Source organism: Peromyscus leucopus, chromosome 10 (assembly GCF_004664715.2).
Source record: "Peromyscus leucopus breed LL Stock chromosome 10, UCI_PerLeu_2.1, whole genome shotgun sequence".
Classification (NCBI taxonomy): domain Eukaryota; kingdom Metazoa; phylum Chordata; class Mammalia; order Rodentia; family Cricetidae; genus Peromyscus; species Peromyscus leucopus.
In genome coordinates, this window is record NC_051071.1 from 247,961 (window position 1) to 267,505 (window position 19,545).

General features: G+C 50.9%; 1 long non-coding RNA gene across 1 annotated transcript; it reads left to right on the forward strand.

Annotated features, from left to right (window-relative positions):
• The first annotated feature begins 16,834 nt into the window (after positions 1-16,834).
• Positions 16,835-18,496, forward strand: LOC119088679. Its single transcript, XR_005092373.1, has 3 exons — positions 16,835-17,132; positions 17,481-17,566; positions 17,971-18,496. It is a non-coding gene; the product is annotated as an uncharacterized LOC119088679 (long non-coding RNA).
• The last annotated feature ends 1,049 nt before the right edge of the window (positions 18,497-19,545 follow it).

The window sequence follows — 19,545 nt, forward strand, 5'->3', positions numbered from 1 at the left end:
AGTGACCTGAGTCTACCTTTCCCGTGTCATGCAGAATAGTGCCACTGCCCTAAATCCTCTGTGCACTTCTGTTCATTTATTCATCCACTCCTCCACCTCTCACCTTCTTATTGCCTCTATAGCTTGCCATTTCCAGAATGTTCTGTACCCTTTTCACATCAGCTTCTACTTAAGACTGGCAATGCATTCTCTTCATATCTTTGCATCTCAACTCACCCTCTGCTTACCTGCCCATCTGCCGAAGGATGCCAGATTCACTCTAAGTTTGGGAGGTTACAGGCAGGAAATACCTGTGTGCAGAGTTTGAGTGGACACATTCCGTCAACTTCACAATTTCACCTCACAGGACCTCCAGGTGACAGGACTCTGCAGCACAGTGCCTTGGGAGTCCGGCCCTGAGGTCACACCAGGGGCAAGATGGAACCACAGTGTATCTGCTGATGGAGAGTGCTGAAAAGAGGCAGTCTGAGCTCTGTGTGGGGCTCAAGGAGGCTTCCAAGTGTCAGGATCTGGTAGAGCTGGAAAGAGGAAAGGGAGGTCAGGACAGAGAGAGAAAAGCCTAGGGGAGCCCCTGGCTATCGGCATCCCATGGGAGGACCATGGTGACCTGTGGAGGTAAATTAAGGATGGAGGTGGCTTGGCCACACAGTCCAGGCACCCAGAGCTGCAGCAGGAGGGACAGGAGGTCCTCTAAACTAGAGAGACGTGGTCAAATGTGGACTTGGCTTCCAAAGGGACAGGTAAAGCAATACAGTGTCCAAGAGGGACCACAAGGGATGAGCGTGGGGGCAGGAAAAGCATGGGACAGCTTTCTCTGGATCTCATTGGTCCCATTGTCCTTCCAGGGCTCTGGGAAGGTACCTCTACAGCCTTGTAGGTGATACCATACCCTGATCTAGAGTAGAGGTTGTGTGCTTGTCCTGCCCCCCAGGAGAGCAGGGCACCTGGGAGTTTCCAATGTGTCCTTGACTCCGTTGGGTGTTTATTGTCAGATTCATGACACAGCTGGGTTCTCCAGGCTGCAGCGTGGCTGGCCATGCTCCCATCGCTGGTGAGGAACAACTTGGCTAAGACCTGAGGAGATGTTGGCAGTGTGCCGGGGCTCAGCTAGGAGGGGTTTTAGAGGCCAACCCTGGCCTCAGTCTGTTCTATCTTCCCCACCCTGCTAGGCCACTTCCGTTCACTTCTGTCCCCGTCGTGAGGTGAATGGTGGCTCCTGCATGTGTGTGCCCTGATCTGAAAAGCAGTGTATCTACAGAAGTTGAGGGTCTATGATGACACACTAGAGCAGGCAGGACCAAAGTCCAGTGACCGGTGTCCCAAAGGAAGGAGCAGGACAGATAGAGGCACTGACATCATGGAGATGGTCACATAGAGATAGAAGAGACTGGAAGGACTCAACTGGAAGATGAGGATGCCATGAGCTGGGAGCTGGAGGCAGGAGAAAGATGTCTCCCTGAAGGCTCTGAGCAAGCAGGTACAGATGCATGCACGTATGTACACACATGCGCACATATCCCTAATAGGACAGAAAGGACACTCTGTCCACCTACAGATAGCACCTCACCCTTTTCTCTCCCCATTTCTCTGTATCTCAGCCCTGAAAGCCTTGTTTCCCAAGGAAAGAGGAAACCCTGGCAGGTAGAGCTGCAATCTACCCTCCCTTCCCAGCTCCACCCCGCCATGATGCTCTCCTCTCTCTATCTCCTGTCAAAGGCCATGGCTCTGCCACAGGCTCCTGACTGTCTTGCTCACTCTGCCCCACAACTTCCTGTCTGTGAGCATCATGCCTGATTCTCCAACCTATGTCCCCTTACATCTAAACCTGTTCTCAGACCTGAAAAAAAAGCCCACTGATGACACACACAGGCTTCTGCTGTGACTTCCCAGATCAGGGCAGGCACAGAAGTCCAGACCCAGGGCCCTACTGGGGTCTTATCGGATGCACTAGGACCCCTGCTAACTTATTCCTTGCTTCTGCTTCCCCAGCCTGTGTCCCTCTGCTTGGCCCATGCTTTCCATCCTGTTCCTTGATGTTTCTGTCCGACACTCTTTGTTGGCTGGCATCCCTCATCTGCCCTCCTGATTCTCTCAGGGGAGAAAGTAATCTCCCCTTGTCCAATGCTCCTCCACTTCTTTCTCCATGTGCTCAGCCCCTCTTCTGATGGGCATGGATCGTCTCCTTCCTCCTGGCCCATACCTGCATCCTCCTTCCTGGGTCTCCTCCCCAGCTCTCTTTGATTTCTGTTAAGACATGGTTCCAGACCAGTGGTCAGTACTGCCGTGCCCAAGACCCCCTGCACACCACACAAAATGTTCTACTGTTATCTTGCTGTTCTGCTGTCTGGGAACACCCCTGATCTTGTACCTCTAGCCAGCTTTCTGACTCCTCTCCTGGGTGTGAAAGAGCACTTCCAGGGGCCCAGAGTCCAGACAACCTGCTAACGCTGTCTCTCCGCATTTCAGCCAAGATATCTCTTATCTCCAAGAGGCAAGGACAGCGGCTTTCCATAGAGATGTGAGGGATACTGGAGGGGGTGATCAGTGGAAGGCATCTGCCAGTGTGAGAGGGGAACAGGATGGAAAGATGGCAGGAGCTGTCCGTACACGGTGGTACTGAAGACTCATTTCCTGCTGATCTCCAGGGGGCAGCCCCTGACCTCTGCCCTACCTCTTCATTCAGTAGGCCTTATTTTATTTTTTTATTAATAAGATTTATTTACTCTATGTGTTTTTCACATCATGTATCTTGATCCCATTCATTCCCCATCCCTTCATATCCACTCTCTGCCCCTTTCCCTCAATAAAACAAAATTCAAGAGAAAAAAAAATGAAGAAAATAAAATGAGAAAAAAATTTTAAAAGAAAAAGAAAAAATGGGAGGAATTAAAAATATCAACATGGATGCTGCAGTGTGACCCAATAAGTCACCCTGTATACTCCTTGGTCCATACAACTACTTGCAAGTAAGTATTCACAGCAGAGTCATTGGTCTGGTTCAAGGTCCCTGGTCTCCACTCCACATTTGATGCTAGGCCTCCACTAGGACTCTTCCTGGACATCCTGCTGGCACCCTTTGTTGTGGAGATCCTGCAGCTTTGGGTCTGTGGGTCAGGTCCCTTCACGTGCCCCAGTAGATTATAAGTGGGGTGAATGTTGGGGCAGGCCAAGCCATCACCCTGGGTCTGGACCTGGGCAGCTGTAGGGGTGGTCTGCCACATGGGTGATGGGGACAGCTGTCCCATGCTCATGATTTTGGGGCTTGCTCACCCACACCTCCACTAACAGGGTTGGATCTGTTGTACTGTTCTGGCAGGGTGCAGGGCCTGCTCTCCCGAGTGTTGCAGCTGGTAGGGATCAAGGATAGCTTTCCCACTCTTATGACCACAGGGCAGCTCTCCCACCTGCCCCAGACATTGGCGGGTGGTAGTAGGGGGATGTCTTTACCTTCCCCATGATGCCACAAGACAGATAAGAAATGGGATGGCTCTCCCATGCTCACATCTCTGGGCCTGGCTCATCCACACCTGCACTAACAGGATTGGCTCTATTGTGCTGCCCTGGCAAGACGTGAGTGGGCCTTACTTTGACCTCTGGGGGTTGTCCAAGTCAAACAGGCATCTGGCCTCATGAGGGAGACCTTGTTCTCCACAACTGGCCTGTGTAGACAAGGGTTGGAAAGAAAACACTGCTATGCTTCTCACAGTCAGTTAGGGAGTTGTCCAGACCCAGACCTGGGTCCATGGACTTCCCATCAACCTCAAAGGAAGCTGCCTGTTCACAGATAGGCCCCCCAATGTTTCAGCCAGTTGTGTAAGATGAGAGGCAGCCTCCAGTCCTGCCAGCGCCAGCCAGGAAAATTAACAGGATGTGGCAGAATGGCCAGCAGTGTGTCCCCTGCCCTCCTGTTGCCTGAGGGCCTCTGTGCATGCATTTCTGAAATCCTCCACATTTTTACACACCCTTTTATTTTTTAACCTCAAATCCCAGCTTAGTCTAAATAGGTGAGTTGGAGGCAGCCCTCAATACCAGCAAGAAAGGAGGTGGTCAGAGGCTTCCAAACCAGAGGCCTGTATGCAGTCTACTTTGCAATGAATGCTGCATTCTGGGGTCCATGCACTTGTGTGAGCACACCTGGTCCATGGGCAGACTGGTGCATGCATAAGCCTGGGCTTAGACATATCAGTAAAGAGCCTCCCTGAGCCACACATCTGAGCAAGATAAAGAAGGATTTTAAGTTTCTCTGTTTCAAAAAAGACAGACACACAAGAAGACCCTTCTGGTCAGCTGCAGAACATTTGCGTTGTCAAAAATAGGGCCCTGAGAGTGGGGGGAGATCTCATCCATTTCTCCAAAGGGCCCAAACTAATTTTGCCTCCGCCAGCTGACATGAGCTACAGCTGGTCACTCTGGGGTGTGGGCAGTGGGAGCATGGGACTGTGGCTCCATATCCTGTCTCTCTGTCTTCATTTTTCCAGCTCTGTCCTCCCCAGCCATTCACCCGGGTGATGCTGAGGGCGGCTACAAGTAAGTGAACCTGGGGCCATCTCTCTCTCTCTCTCTCTCTCTCTCTCTCTCTCTCTCTCTCTCTCTCTCTCTCTCTCTCACACACACACACACACACACACACACACACACACACACACACACTGCACCCTCTTCTTGGAATGCGTATCTTCCATTGCCATTCAGTCAAGTGTCCTGCCTGGGTGATTCTTTCCACGTGCCTTCTTGTCGCAGAGACGTGACACCGCCAGGCTCCCTTTCCGACCTGGTGCTGGACCTGTCACTCAGCCTTGCAGGGCAGGACATTTTGTGCATTTCAGCAAATGTAGCAGGAGTTTGGCTCCAGCAGGGGCTCTGACCCATGGGCTGTATGTTTTCCTGGACCCTCTTGCCCCCCACAGGTGAAGCCAGGTACCCTGGCTGGGTTGGGGCCTGGCAAATAGAAATTCACCTCCAGATTCCTGCTCCAAGTCCACATTAGTACCTTCCACCCACAGGAAAGACATAGCAGGTGTCCTAGATTCTATCCTTTGCTCCAGTCTGATACTCACTCATCTGAATAGAAGGCTCCCATGCCACCAGATTGCTCCCATGTCATGTTCTGTTCTGTACAACTTCAGGGGTCAAATCTCTGCACTACTGGCCCCATAAAAAAAAAATCACTGAGTGGTTGTGTGACCTCTCATTTGGACCAATGCCCATCAGTCCGCAGAAGAAGGGCATAGATGTGCATAAGAGAGTCTCAGGCCAGGTTGGGGTTCAATGCCATTCATCCTCTGCCCCCATCTAAGTGAAAGGGTAAAGGAGTCCTTGTTCTTCCCTAGGAGTGTGGATAGAGGGACTAGGCTTTCATGTTCCACTGGTTCTACACTGGGAGGACCCTGGAAGCTGGCTCTGCACTGTGAGGTGGTCCCTGGTGTCTGGCTCTGCACTGTGAGGTGGTCCCCAGTGTCTGGCTCTGCACTGTGAAGTGGTCCCCAGTGTCTGGCTCTGCACTGTGAGGTGGTCTTCAGTGTCTGTCTGGCTCTGCACTGTGAGGTGGTCCCTAGTGTCTGATTCTGCACTGTGAGGTGGTCCTCAGTGTCTGTCTGGCTCTGCACTGTGAAGTGGTCCCTGGTGTCTGGCTCTGCACTGTGAGGTGGTCCCTGGTGTCTGGCTCTGCACTGTGAGGTGGTCCCTGGTGTCTGGCTCTGCACTGTGAGGTGGTCCCTGGTGTCTGGCTCTGCACTGTGAGGTGGTCCCTGGTGGTGTCTGGCTCTGCACTGTGAGGTGGTCCCTGGTGGTGTCTGGCTCTGCACTGTGAGGTGGTCCCTGGTGGTGTTTGGCTCTGCACTATGAGGTGGTCCCTGGTGTCTGTCTCTGCACTGTGAGGTGGTCCCCGGTGTCTGTCTCTGCACTGTGAGGTGGTCCCTGGTGTCTGTCTGGCTCTGCACTGTGAGGTGGTCCCTGGTGTCTGGCTCTGCACTGTGAGGTGGTCCCTGGTGGTGTCTGGCTCTGCACTGTGAGGTGGTCCCTGGTGTCTGTCTGGCTCTGCACTGTGAGGTGGTCCCTGGTGTCTGGCTCTGCACTGTGAGGTGGTCCCTGGTGGTGTCTGGCTCTGCACTGTGAGGTGGTCCCTGGTGGTATCTGGCTCTGCACTGTGAGGTCTCAGAACCTGCAGCAAGTCAGTACAAATCTTTGGGTGATTTTAACCATTTTTAAAGCTCTAGAGGAAAGGATGCTATTAGGGGTGAAAAGATGAATCATGATCATGAATCATTTCATAGTGATCTAAGGATCAATTCAGCAAGAAGACATAACAATCTCAAATGTGCATGGGCAGAACAACAGAGCTTGGAAATAAATATGGAAAAAAGTGATAGAACCAAAAGGAGGTTTAGAAAACACACAAAAACAGTCTAGATTGCAGTATCTCTTCATCATCATGTGTGGCAGTTGACGAAAGGCGAGTCAGGACAGAAGGGATGTGAATGGCAGCAGCAACTGATGTGGCCTCATTGACACCCTCGGAGCCTGAGCCAGCGTGGCAAAGTCTAGACTGTTTCCAAGAGCACAACAGTGTCTAACGGCATATTCTGAATGAGAACAGAGGTATTATTGTATTTGTTTAGTGGTGCCGGGGACAGAACCCAGGGCCTCATGCATACTAGGCAGGTGCTCTACTGCTGAGCCACGCACCCCCAGTCACCCACTGGTGGGTTCTAGGCAGTTGCTCTACTGCTGAGTCCCATCACCATTCCCTCATCAGTAGGTTCTATGCCAGCATTCTGCCATTGAGTCACTCACACCCCTAGCTAGACACTAACTTCAAAGCAATACAGAACATTTAGCAAGCACTTCTTTATCACATCATGACCAAGTCAGAAATCAATACTAGAATTATATCTGGGAGGAAAAAAAAAAAAAAAAGCCTCTCAAAATGCTCAGAAACCAAATAATATGCTTCTAAATAATCATGGGGCTCGGGGGGTGGGGTGGGTGGTGGTGGTGGGAAGGAATCAAAGGGAAAGTCTCAAAAGATTTTAACCAAGTAAAAATTAAAACACATTTCAGATCATGAGCCATTGCTAAAGCAGAGATTACAGGGCAATTCAGCACTGTGCACCTGGCCTGGAGAAGGAAAAGGTCCCTGTCAAGGAAGCAGATTTTATCTTAGGAATGTGGGATAAGGACCCACATTCCTGCAGAAGCTGCAGGAATCAGGAAACACAGAAAACAATAAACGAGAAAACAGGCAGATGGTAGAGAAATCACAGCGTTTCGAGACCAATACCTCAGACAAGCCTCTGGTATCTGATGGGGAGAAACAGGGAAAGGGTCAAATTGCCCATAGGAGGGAAGTGGTGGCACCAGGCTAGAGCTGTAGGATGCCTGGGCACATCATGAACAACTTCCCATTGTGCTTTGTCCTTAGGTGGTCTGGAAAACTGTTCAAAAGCTGAAGAGGAAGTGGAGCTCCTGAAGGGTCCCTCACAAGTCAGAGAAACTGGACTTTCAGCCCAGCACCTTCCCACAAAAACAAAACAAGACAAAACAAAAAACAAACAAACAAACAAACAATTAAAACCACAGGCCCTTGTGGATTTACCCATGGTGGCATGGTAAGTAAAAATGAGCACCTATCCTGCCAAAGTATAAAGGGAAAGCCTAGGAAATGGGAATTGCCTTAATGCTACACAAAGACAGTATGAGAAAAGGTAAACCGAGGCCAGTACCTGTCGTTAAGGTATATGAGAGCTTCAGCAAGTCAAATCCACCAGTATTTAAATACACCATAGCAAAGAGAGCTTACCACCAGAATGCAAGGTCAGTTTAACCTCCAAGGTCTTAACCAATGTTGGACAGCACATAGACCAGCGGTTCTCAACCTTCCTGATGCTGTGGCCCTTTAATATAGTCCCTCTTGTTGTGGGGACCCCCAACCATAAAATTATTTTTGTTGCTACTTCATAACTATAATTTTGCTACTGTTATGAGTCATAATGTAAATATCTGTGTTTTTTGAGGGTCTTAGGTGACCCCAATGAAAATATCTGTGTTTTCCGAGGGTCTTAGGGGACCCCAATGTAAATATCTGTGTTTTCCAAGGGTCATTTGACACCCAAAGGGGTTGCAACCCACAAGTTGAGAACCACAAATGTAGACAGATTATATTATAAAAACCACACCATCCTCTCAATATGCAGAAAGGGCCCTGGCCTTCCTCTTTCTGGTAAAAATTCAGCAAATCAGGAACCAATGACTTCCTCAGCCTAGTGACAGATACTCAAGAAATGTCTGTGGCTCATGCCATGCTTCATGGCAGAAGGACAGATTCTGTCCCCAGGACCAGGAGCAAGGCAGGGTTGAAGTCCCCCACCCCCATGACTGTTGATCCTCGGATAGATGGCCACTGTTTCTGCCTCCTTCCAGCTCCAGGTCAGGCCACTGCCCTTATCTATGACCCTGGCTGTCACGGGTTGTGATGGGCACCATGCTCCTGACTCTTCTGTGGGATCTACCATTTGCCAGTGTTTCTTATGTGGAAGGGCACTGAGTACCCAAGAAGTGCTTACCTTGTTCCTGGATCACTGGACCTGGACAAACTGGCTCTTTACAGCTGTTTTTACATACCAGACTCTAATAGCCATAAAGAGTCCTTGCCCGGGACACACAGCCGGAAGTCAGAGGAACTGGACGACCCCAGTCCTCCAGGACTCAGCTGTGGTGATGTCAAGAGGGGGGTGGGGAAAGTGAGAAGCACAGGAGGGTAGGGTAGAGAAGGGTGGGTCCCTTCCACTAGGAGGGCTAGGAGCACTCTGTGGCGGGGACAGTGCTCACAGTCACGTGGAGAATGTCGTAAAACTGCAGCAGGTGAGGAGGGGGCCCTATGTAGAGCTCTAGGAGGCAATGTGAGGGACCCAGGGGCAGAGCCCCACACAAAGGTGTGGCCCAGGCTGGTCGTTCTGGGTGGATGTACAAGTTTCCCTTAAGTGAGGAAGATCAGAAAACTTCATGGACACTGGGCACGTGACAGCAGCCAGCACTACAGCTGAGTGACCAGCATTCCACATGGCTGCTTGCATTATTGGTCAAAGAGAGCCGTCCAGCTGGTGAACCTCGGAGCAGAGCTTACTGACTCACCAGTGAAAGGTGGGTGGCCTGATGAGTCTCACTTGGCGGGCGCTCTGAACTGCTCATCTCCAGCAACAGCCTGCACAGGTACTGCCTGGCCAGCCTAGGAGCTGGGGTGGAGATGCCCATAATGTCTCAGGTAGGAGATGTACTGGACTCCTGGAGGGGGGTGTTGGTGACTCCAGTGTCTTAGCCACAGCTGACAGATACATTCAGCTTCATGCGTGACGTAGCAACCTGTGCCTCAGTTTTCTCAACAGGACAAGGACAGTGACAGCTACCGCAGAGCAGAGTGGCTGTGAGGATCAACACAAACCACTCTCATTAGTCCTTGCAGTAAGGGCGTGTGTGCACCGTAAGAGTGTTTGCCATTCACCGTTAAGCTGGATGCCCAGTCTGCTCAGTGGGTCAACCCAGCTCAGACACTGTCAAGCAACATGCCCGTCTGGACCCACACAGAATGCATCTACATTTGATAACCTGGAAAATTCCAGATGAAACCAACTTATAGAGCTGCATTTAATTGACAGGCTTTGGGAAGCTTTCATATGCTAATGTACTTCAGAGTTTTCAGGAGATTGGCGGGGCAGCGTGGGTCAGGCATCTCTGAAGCCCGGGGATAGATGGGCTCTGCAAGACTCAAGCACCAGGAGTGAAGTGGTAAGATCCAGGAGCCTCATGCCCTTCAAGGATCTTCTGATGCACGGCTCTGCTGCCAGCTATCAAGCCGCAGTGGAGGTGGGCCTGACCAGTGCACACATGATGAGGGTGTGGATGTCAGAGCCTAGCAGCCAAGAACATGAATTGAGTCCCAGAGGCCAAGGTGCCAGACAAAAGCAGAGACCACAGGGTGAATTGCTCTAATTCTCTGGAAAGGGAGGGCAGGGATGAGGGCTGGATGTAGTGCCGGGCTGGGCAGCTGAAAGACCTGCCCTTTTGCAGATAAAGGAGAAGGCGATGATGATGGACCGGGCAGGAGAGTGGAGCACTGGGGTACAGCAGGGCTGTCCAAACCCTGAGCCACAGCCTGGGGCTGCTCCACTCGGAAGTCCAGCCAGCCCCATGTGCCCAGCGAGTCACTCAGGCAGTGGCTAATTGGATCTGTGAACTCAGTGTGGCTGTTGGCAGAGAGCTTTTAGTCCCCAGGACAGGATGGAAATTGGATTTCGGCTCCTGCTTGGAGAGGATCCTGGATCCCTGCCTGCCTGTCCTCCTGCTGTCAGGGGCTTGGATGGCGGCCTCTGTCAGGCAGATTATAAATTATACGTCCATTTCATATGCAGCTGTTGCAGGCCAGATCGATGCCAGGGTCTAAAGCTACCCAGCTCTCTGGCTTCTAGGCAAACCTGTTTTTCCCTGAGTCCGGTGCACGCCCAGCAGAAATTGGAGAATTTTCTGATGTGGTTACCAAGGCTTGCTTGGGTTATGATTGCAAGCGGTCTCTGGGATGATGGCTGGGTGGGTGAGCGGCTTTGTAAAATACCCACACAGTTTTGGCACATAACTTCCAAAGTGTCAGTCAGATTGGGAGGCTTTTCGACTGCATATGAAACTCAGTAACTGGTTACTGCTCTCCCCTCCAATGACAGTCCTGAGACACAGCCTTTTCCAGGTAGCCGGCCATGATTCTCCTCTGCTCTTCTCACCTGCCACCCTCAGACACAGATTCCTGAGCTGCTCTTTCTTTTCTCAAGTGGGAGAGTCTCCCGCAGGTAGAGACCCTGTCTCTAGAAAATGCTAGGCCATAACCTTGAAAGTGGAAGGGGCTGGCCAGGTATAGCAGAGCATTGGGGGCCAAGTAAACAGGGGGATCAGGAAGCTGGGCTCCCTGGCTCTTAGAGAGCCAGGCCTGTGCCCCATGCTCTCCAGGGCAAGACTATGAGTCTGTTTAGAGAGGAAGAAACTGAGGTGGAGGTCAAGGGTCCGACAGTCAGCAGCAGCTGCAGCTGCAGTGGGGTGTTATTCTGGGAACAGCTCTGCTCAGCCAGGCATGGAGGAGCCAGCCCCTCCAACCTAGGTCCTTTGTCCACCAGACCTCACCTTCCAGATGCAGACACCAAGCAGAAGAGACCATGATGCAGCTCCAGGGAGCTATCACAGTGGGGACTGGACCCAGGCCTGCGTGTTCTGCATACACCACCCTGAGGTGCAGGCAGCTGCGGCCACTCACAGGGGCCAGAGAATTGCAGTGATTTTCAATTATGCAGATGGGGAACGATATTAATATAATTAGGACCACTGAGCGGAGTGTGAGCCAATTGAACTCGAGGTCAAGCCCTTTTACCTTTCTGACCCCTGGCTCCTCTGCTCTGAGAACCTGCCTCAAAGTGTTGATGGCAACCACAGAGAGTCTGTGGATTTGAAGAGCTGTTGGGAGCCAACCAAGATGTTTTGCTTATTTCTCCTGAAGCTACCATCTGCTGAGCACATACTGTGTGCCCTTGAGGCGAACACCTATTATAAGTCCCATGGCCAAGTAAGTGTTATGTGCCTCATGGCTGAGTACCCACTGTGTACTCTATTACTACCTGGGGGAGGGGGTTGCCCCTAGCAGCACAGGTCTAAAAAGGAAATCCACAGTCAGCACATACTAGACTTTTCTGTCTGAGGGGGTTAGGGAAAAAGACATTCACACTTTCTCTGGTTGGTTTCTTTCTTTATTCTCTATGTTCTTCTATATTCTTTCCTGTGTTCTTTCTACTGTGTACTTTTTCCCTACAGCTTATATACCCCAACAAAGGTTTTCAGGCAATATAGGAATTACAATGTGGTTACATTCTGTTTTTCAAGTGAATGATTACAATGAATACCAAACAAACAGTAAAAAGCAGCATGTTTTCCATATCCCTGACATGATTAAATGTTTTACGTATTACAGATGAAAAACAAATTATCCCAAGAACCCACATACATTCATACCCAAACAACTTGTTATAGATTAACTGTGTGGGCAAGCAAGGTATTCTTCTCAGTCAGGTCTTTAACTGGCAGGCTGCACTTTGCAGTTACAAAGAAAGGGCCAATTACTTTACTACTTATCTTGAAAGGTAATCTTATAGGAAATCTTAAAGGAATCACAAACCTAAACTTTTATATATGAAAAATAATCAGTCAGCTCTACTTCAAATCTTTAGGGTACATACCTGCTCATCAATAGTTTCTTATACCAGGAGATTGAGGACAAAATGGGTATAAGGAGTTAATCATCACCTTTGGTCATCAACCCATCCTAGCAAGAAAGGTGCATTAGCTAGTTATAATTGGGCTGCTTTGTTCTTGTTCCCTGACCTTAAAGAGTTCCACATTCAACTATGTGCCTTTCTAAAACTTTAGATTATCTTCTTGGGTTTTTCACCTCAAAGCTATTTGACAAAAGCATCTTAGTCTAACTTTAAGTTATTTTTAAAGCTTTGTTTCAGTTGTGATGCACTCTGAAACCTGTGAACACGTCTCCCAACATTAAGGTTAAAAGAATTTAAGCTAGTTGGGCTAACTGGGACTCAATTATTTTCCTTAATCGTTAACCTAAGCTACATTCTATAGAGCTCCTCAATAAAAACTCATGTGTTGTAGCTGTGTGACACATCCTTGTTTATATTTTTAATCATCAAAACTCTATTTAAACTAACATTATTACCACTTAGCCAGTACAGCTTAGGAAGAAATCATCAGCATAATAGTCCACAGGTAAAAATACCCAGGAGAATAGAATGTTTCCATGAGATAAACATACTACATTACAGGCAGTGAGGGTCTCCCCACACCCATTCACACCATGCCAGATACCAGAGAAAGACAGCAGCAGAAAACATGTAAAGGCAGAAGCAAAAGACATTCTGGGGTCTATAGTCTTGGGGTCTTGTCTAACTGAGATTCACTCATCAGGGATTTCCTCTTGGTGGGCTGACACCTTGAGCTTCAATTGGTATCTGCTGCTCCTCTGACATGGCCACTGGCAATACTTAGTGGCAAAACATCTACTATGTGCCCTGGGGCTGAGGACCCACATTGTGCCCTGTGGCCAAGTACCCAATGTGTGACCTGTAGCTGAGCACCCAGTATGTGTCCTGGGACTGAGCACCTGTTGTACCAGTCCTCTGGTTGAGCATCTACTGTGTGCCCTGGGGCTGAACACCTATTGTATGTTTCATGGATGAGCATCTGCTGTGTCCTGTGGTCGGCTCAGGGGCAGAGACCCTGTGTCTATGGGTCTCATGGTCATAGGAAGTGAGATGCACAGGGGACACACCTCAGTGGACCTCAGAGACAAGGTGTATAAACACTCAGGCACCATCTGCTATGAGGGTGAGAAGGGTCCAGATGGGGCTTCAGGGGCTTTTTCCCAATGAAGTTCAGCAGCTTCCACTCACGTAGCCTGACAGCCAAAAGGGCTCCCAGGAGAGAATGCTCAGAGCATTCATTCACTCAGCCATTTAAGATCCTTGTGCCCTGAGAGGAGCCCTGTCCGGGGCTCTGCAGAGGAAGAATCCCATGTCTGACAGGAGGCAAGGTCACAGCAAGTGGCCCTATGAGGTGTGACCGGTGTTAACCCAGGAGACAGTGGAGAGACACAGTACAAGAGACACATTGGAGTCACCTCTCTCTCACTTGCAGATGGTCCAGCTAAGGCCAGAATGGGTGTGTGTAAGAGCAGAGCTGAGGAAAACCTCAGACTGCCTTCCTGTCTTGGCATTTGAAATGTTTTAATGGTGTTCATGCAAAATTTTCTTAGACTCCTGTGTTTTACAGTGTTCTGACTTTCAAGTGCCGGGAACTTGAAGATCTGCTGTTCTGAAGTTCACAGCACAATGCTCCTTGACTATGACTGTGCTGCAAACCTCTGTAAACCTCCTTTCTCCTGCCCACCACCTCCCTTGCCTCTGGTCACTGCCACACTACTGCTATAGATTCCATGTGAGGGTGAGGTCACGTGAAATTGTCTATTATTCCACCTAACATAATGACCTCTGGGTCATCCATATTGTTGCAAGTGATACAATTTCCTCATTCTTAGGGATGAACAGTACTCCCTAAACAGAGGGCTGTTTCCTCTTTATCTTGTCTTGGGAGATATATTCAGTAAATGCAGGTGAGGGGCAATTGTCTCTTCCACAGTGGAGCTCATTTCTGTGGGAAATAACCTAGAAACAGGACTGCTCGGCTGCGGTCCACAGTGGCCACACTACTTCATATCCTGACACCGTTCCCTTCCCACGTCCTCACCAGCACTGTCTCAATTGCTTCTTTCATAAGGTCTTTCTTTTTGGTGGGGGAGGGCTGAAGCAGGGTCTCAGTAGGTAGCCCAGGCTGACCTGGGACTCGAAGCAATCCTCCTAGCTCACTTCTCCAGTACTGGGTTATCCAGCATGCACCACCCCCACTCCCCTCCCCCCTGCCAGTCCTAGTAATAGCCACTCTCCTGGAGTAGGGGGGTGTCCCCCCACAGGTTTGATTTGCATGTCCTTGGCGATTAGTGATGTCAGGCATGCATTGGCCATTTGTATATCTTGTCCGGAGAAACTGCCTATTTTTAAAGGATTTTTGTTTGTTTGTTTTTTGCTTTTTAAGACAGGGTGTTATGATTTATTACTACGTGGGCTCCCCAGCAGGGTATCCTGCATGTGCTGGGAACCATCCTGGCATGCTGGGCAGATGCAACCGTGGGCTGACGAGCAACCCACTCCATGCAGGGCAGGCATGGCAGCCAGGCGGCAGCTTGGACATTCAAACCCAGAGGCTGCACCCGCATGGAAATGGCTTATTATAATGAGGGATAAAGAGAAAGATAGGAAAAGACAGAAAGGAGAGGGAGAGAGAGATGGGGTTTGAGGGTGTGCACCTTGTGGGAGGGAAGCGGAAGAGAGAAGAGAGAAGAGAGAGAAATGGGCGGAGTTTTTCCTTAAAAAGAGACTTTTGTGCCAAGGGGCGGGATCAGAATATTAACACAGGGTCTCTCTGTGTAGCTCTGTCCTGGAACTCGCTCTGTAGACCAGGCTGGCCTTGAACTCACAGAGATCTGCCTACCTCTGCCTCCCAAGTGCTGGGATTAAAGGTGTGCATCACCACTGCCCAGTAGGAATTTTTAAAGATTTATTTATTTTTATTTTGTATGTATGTGTGAGTGCATAATCTGTGTGCACCATGTGTGTTTGGTGCCCAAAAAGGCCAGAAGAGGGCATTGGATGCCCCTGCAACTGGTGTTACATATGATTGTGAGTCACCATGTGGGTACTGGGAATTGAACTTGGGTCCTCTGCAAGAGCAGCAAGTACTCTTACCAATAAGCCATTGCTCCAGACCCTCTTTTGCTTATTTTAAAACCGGTCTTTTAGACATTTTCATTTACTGTTTCACTATTTGGTTGCATGTTCACCGAACTAGAAGAATTAATATTGTTGCACACAGAGCGATCCACATAACCAATACAACCCACATTCAATTGACAATGGCAGATTTCACAGGAACAGGAAAGAACTTCACAAGGAACCCAGAAGACCCAAAATAGTCAAAGCAACCTCCAGTAAAAAGAACAGAGCTGGAGGCATCATCAGGACCAGCTTCAGAATCACCTCGAAATTGCAGTGAACAGGCAGCATGGTGGACCCAACACAGAGTAAGGGAATGGAACCACCGGGGAGCTGGAAGAAAACCCACACCCTTACAGTCAGCTGATTTTTAGTCAAGCACAGAGCACACAGTGCAGGGGTGGGGTGGGGTGGGGGTGAGGTGGAGGGACAGGACACATGACCTTGTTATCAAGGGTCATCGCACACGTCTGCTAGTACTGCCATCCTGGGACAGTTGGTGGCATGGGCCTTCCATGAAGAGCTTGGGCCTGGGGGTCTCGGGAGAGCTTCAGGGTCTGGCAGTGGCCTGTGAGCCTGTGCTTTTCATCACCCCTCCCCCACCATCACGAAATGATGTCGCTGAAGCAGTCTCCTCCCTTCTGGAGTCAGGTCTGCCAGAAACTTCTTCACATGTCTGTGTCATAGCCTCTGATTCCAGAACACCCCAGGACAGACAGTTTTTGTTTGTTTTTTTTGGTTTTTTGAGACAGGGTTTCTCTGTGTAGCTTTGCACCTGTCCTGGATCTCACTCTGTAGACCAGGCTGGCCTTGAACTCACAGAGATCTGCCTGGCTCTGCCTCCCAAGCGCTGGGATTAAAGGTGTGCGCCACCACCGCTGAGCTGGACCGACAGTTTTTATTGTCCCAGTTCTTATCTTCTTTTCTTGACAAATCTTCTGGGGTCACCGAAGCTGGTGGGGTTGAGGGGGGGTATCTCAGTTAGGGGTTCTATTGTTGCCACAAACCACCATGACCAGAAAGCAAGTTGGAGAGGAAAGGGTTTATTCAGCGTACACTTCCACATTCCTGTCCAACACCAAAGGAAGACAGGACAGGGCAGGAACCCGGAGGCAGGAGCTGGTGCAGAGGCCATGGAGGGGAGCTGCTTACTGACTTGCTGCCTCTGGCTTCTCGGCCTGCTTTCTTATAGAACCCAGCCAGGACCAGCAGCCCGGGGGGTGGCACCACCCATAGTGGGCTGGGCCTGCCCCCATGGATCACTAATTGAGAAAATACCTTACAGCTGGGTCTCAAGGAGGCCTTTCCCCAACAGAGGCTCCTTCCTCCCTGATGACTCTAGCTTGTGTCAAGTTGACATAAAATCAGCCAGTACAGGGAACGGCTGGACCGTGACCCTGGCTAGAGCAGGCTTCGGGATGTTGCACGGTCTTTGAGCTCCATTTTTCTGGGGGAAACGGGAGGAACTCCCTCATCGCTTGCAAATTGCCAGCCACCCAGGCCTGCAGTGGGCGGGGCTCTCGGGGACCCAGCAGCACACCTGCAAGGGCTTTGTGCTCCTACAATCCCCAGCCTCCACAGGGAAGGATGAACAGAAAGAAGCGCCAGGCTTTCCAAGCAGTGGGTTTTAGAAAACACACCCACGGCTGCCACTGAATAACGAGCTCCTCCGAGGCCTTTGCAGAGCCCCTGTAGTCCCTGCTCCGGGTGAGAGGGAAGGGCCTTCCTGTCTTTTCTTCTCTCCCTCCATCCGTCTGTCCTTCCTGGGAGCCACAGCCACAGCCACTGGCAAGCTGCCTACCCCCATTCTGGGAGCGGGGAGCTCTGCAGACCTGGGCTGCTGAAACTCCCAGGGACTCCGAGGGGAGCAGTGGGGGCAGGGCGGGGGCAGGGCGGCAGGCCCAAGCTTTAATCCCCAAAGCCTTGACAGCCCAGTTTTTCCTTCCCATTGTTTTTCTCTAATAATTCACCGGTGGCAGAACCTGGCCGGCACTGACACGCAGCGATTTATCGTCTTTATTTCTTTCCTTAATGCGCCGATTTCTCTCTCCACAGAACTGTGGATGCGTCTGATGGGGAGAGGGGTCTGTCAGCCCCCGGGGCTGTGAAGCCCACAGAGTGGATTCGTGGAGTGGCGCCAGGTGACTTTTGTGGAGATGGGAATTCTCCAGGCCACAGAGTCCCAGGGCCTTTGCACAGGCTTCTGGGCCTGGCCCATCAGCTGGGTCCCCAGTGACAGATATGGAACCCCTCAGCATCCCGGGGCATCCTGGCACCTTTGCCCTACAACCTATCCATCAGGGCAGTGCTGAGGACACAGAGGAGGGGGTGTGCCTGGGATGAGGTCCAGTGGTAACAGTGAATGGTATTCCTGGGGGTGGGCAGGATGGAGACACCCTCCCAGGGTCAGGACCAACCTGAAAGGGGAGAGACGGGCCGGTCAGGGGCTTCCTCCATTCTCAGCGCCCGTGAAGACTTTCTTTTTCTTTCTTTTTTTAAAATTTTTGTTTTGTTTTGGGTTTGTTGCTGTTTTTGTTTTTGACAGGACAGGCAGGCCTGGAACTGGAATCCTCCTGCCTCTGCCTCTAGAGGGCTAGAATCAGTCAACCACCATGCCTGCCTAGATCCTGAACTGGTTTCTGTACTCCGGGTCCCTGGAGCAGCCTCGGCACAGCCAGCCCCTGTCCCCACTGTGGCGTCTTGTAGAAGTTTTCCTCCCTGCACAGACAAGGAAGGAAGTGCCCAAGACACCCCAAGCCTGCATCCAGGTGTCTGCTGAGCAGCCGGTGATGGACCCCGTCCCCCGATAAAGGCGTCTCTAGCTCTATTCTCTACTCTTCATGTGATGCGTATGAACACCCAGCTCCCTTTCCCGGGGCTTGCAGCCCTGCGGTCTTTAAATCTGGACAGTGTTCTCTTTGTGTTTTGTGAGTACAGTCAGCGGCCGGCCGCACACGCGCTGAGGACCTCGGGCCTCCCACCTCCTCCCCAGACTTGGCCACTAAGGTCACTGCTACCTCAAGTGGGGCAGGTGTAGGTGTGGGGCAGGGGTGGGGGAGGGAGAAACCAGCACAGGTGTGTGGGGAGGGCACAGGTGCATGGAGAGGCGGAGAGAGGCGGTTTCAGCCTGGCTGTTACTGCCCTTCCTGTCCCTCACCCTTCCAGGTTCTCTGGAACAGGGGCGTCCGGCCTCAGCTCTGCTCCGAGGCTGCCTTCTTAGTTGGCCCCTCCCCACTGTGCTCTGTCAGCCCCAGCCGGATGCGGCCTCCTGTTTCTGTACCTCCACCCCCGAGTCTCCTGTTCTCAAGTCACTCACACTTACCCTGACCAAAGGACTTCAACTGACTCTTCCAGGCTTCAGTGACAGTGTCTCCTCTGGTCTTTGTAATGTGGACCCATTCTCCTTCTCCCAGAGGAAATGACTCTCTTGGTGTTGTGTGTGGAAATATGACACCCTCCTCCACCCCACCCCACCCCACCCCCGCCGTCATAAGGTAACAACCCTAAACTAGTGAGAGTACCTGTGGTCCCCATGAGAAGAAATCAGGACCAGACACACAAAGAATGACCATAGAAAGGACATGGTGTGGTGCCCGTAAACCAAGGGGAGGGAAACACCCTGCCTGAAGCCTTGATTTGGGGTTTCCAGCTAAGTCTCCGTAGTCTGAGCCCCATCTGGAAGACCTTGCTATGGTGGCCCTCACAGAATCGTGTGCCTGGGCACCTGGGCCCTCCCGGCAATTCCCTTAAGCCTGGCAGCTGACAGCCACAACCCTGAGAAGTGTCTTCAGCTGAGGGTGTCTCTCACCTAAACCCTAGTAGAACCCTGCTGGGCTTGAAGCTGCTTGACCAGGCTACGTAATAGATGAGAAACAGCTTCCACCTAGGTATCTCAGGGCATTGACTCTTAATGTTCTCTCTCTCTCTCTCTCTCTCTCTCTCTCTCTCTCTCTCTCTCTGAGCCCTGTTACCAGCTGGGAAAAGTCCAGACCACAGAAAAGGCCACCATGGGCTGGGAGAGGAACCAAAATCCCAATGGAGTCATCATAGCCACTGAGAAGCTGAGGTCTCCTGTGGAGCTGAAGGTAGATCAGGAGACCTTGCTAGGACACAGCCTCAC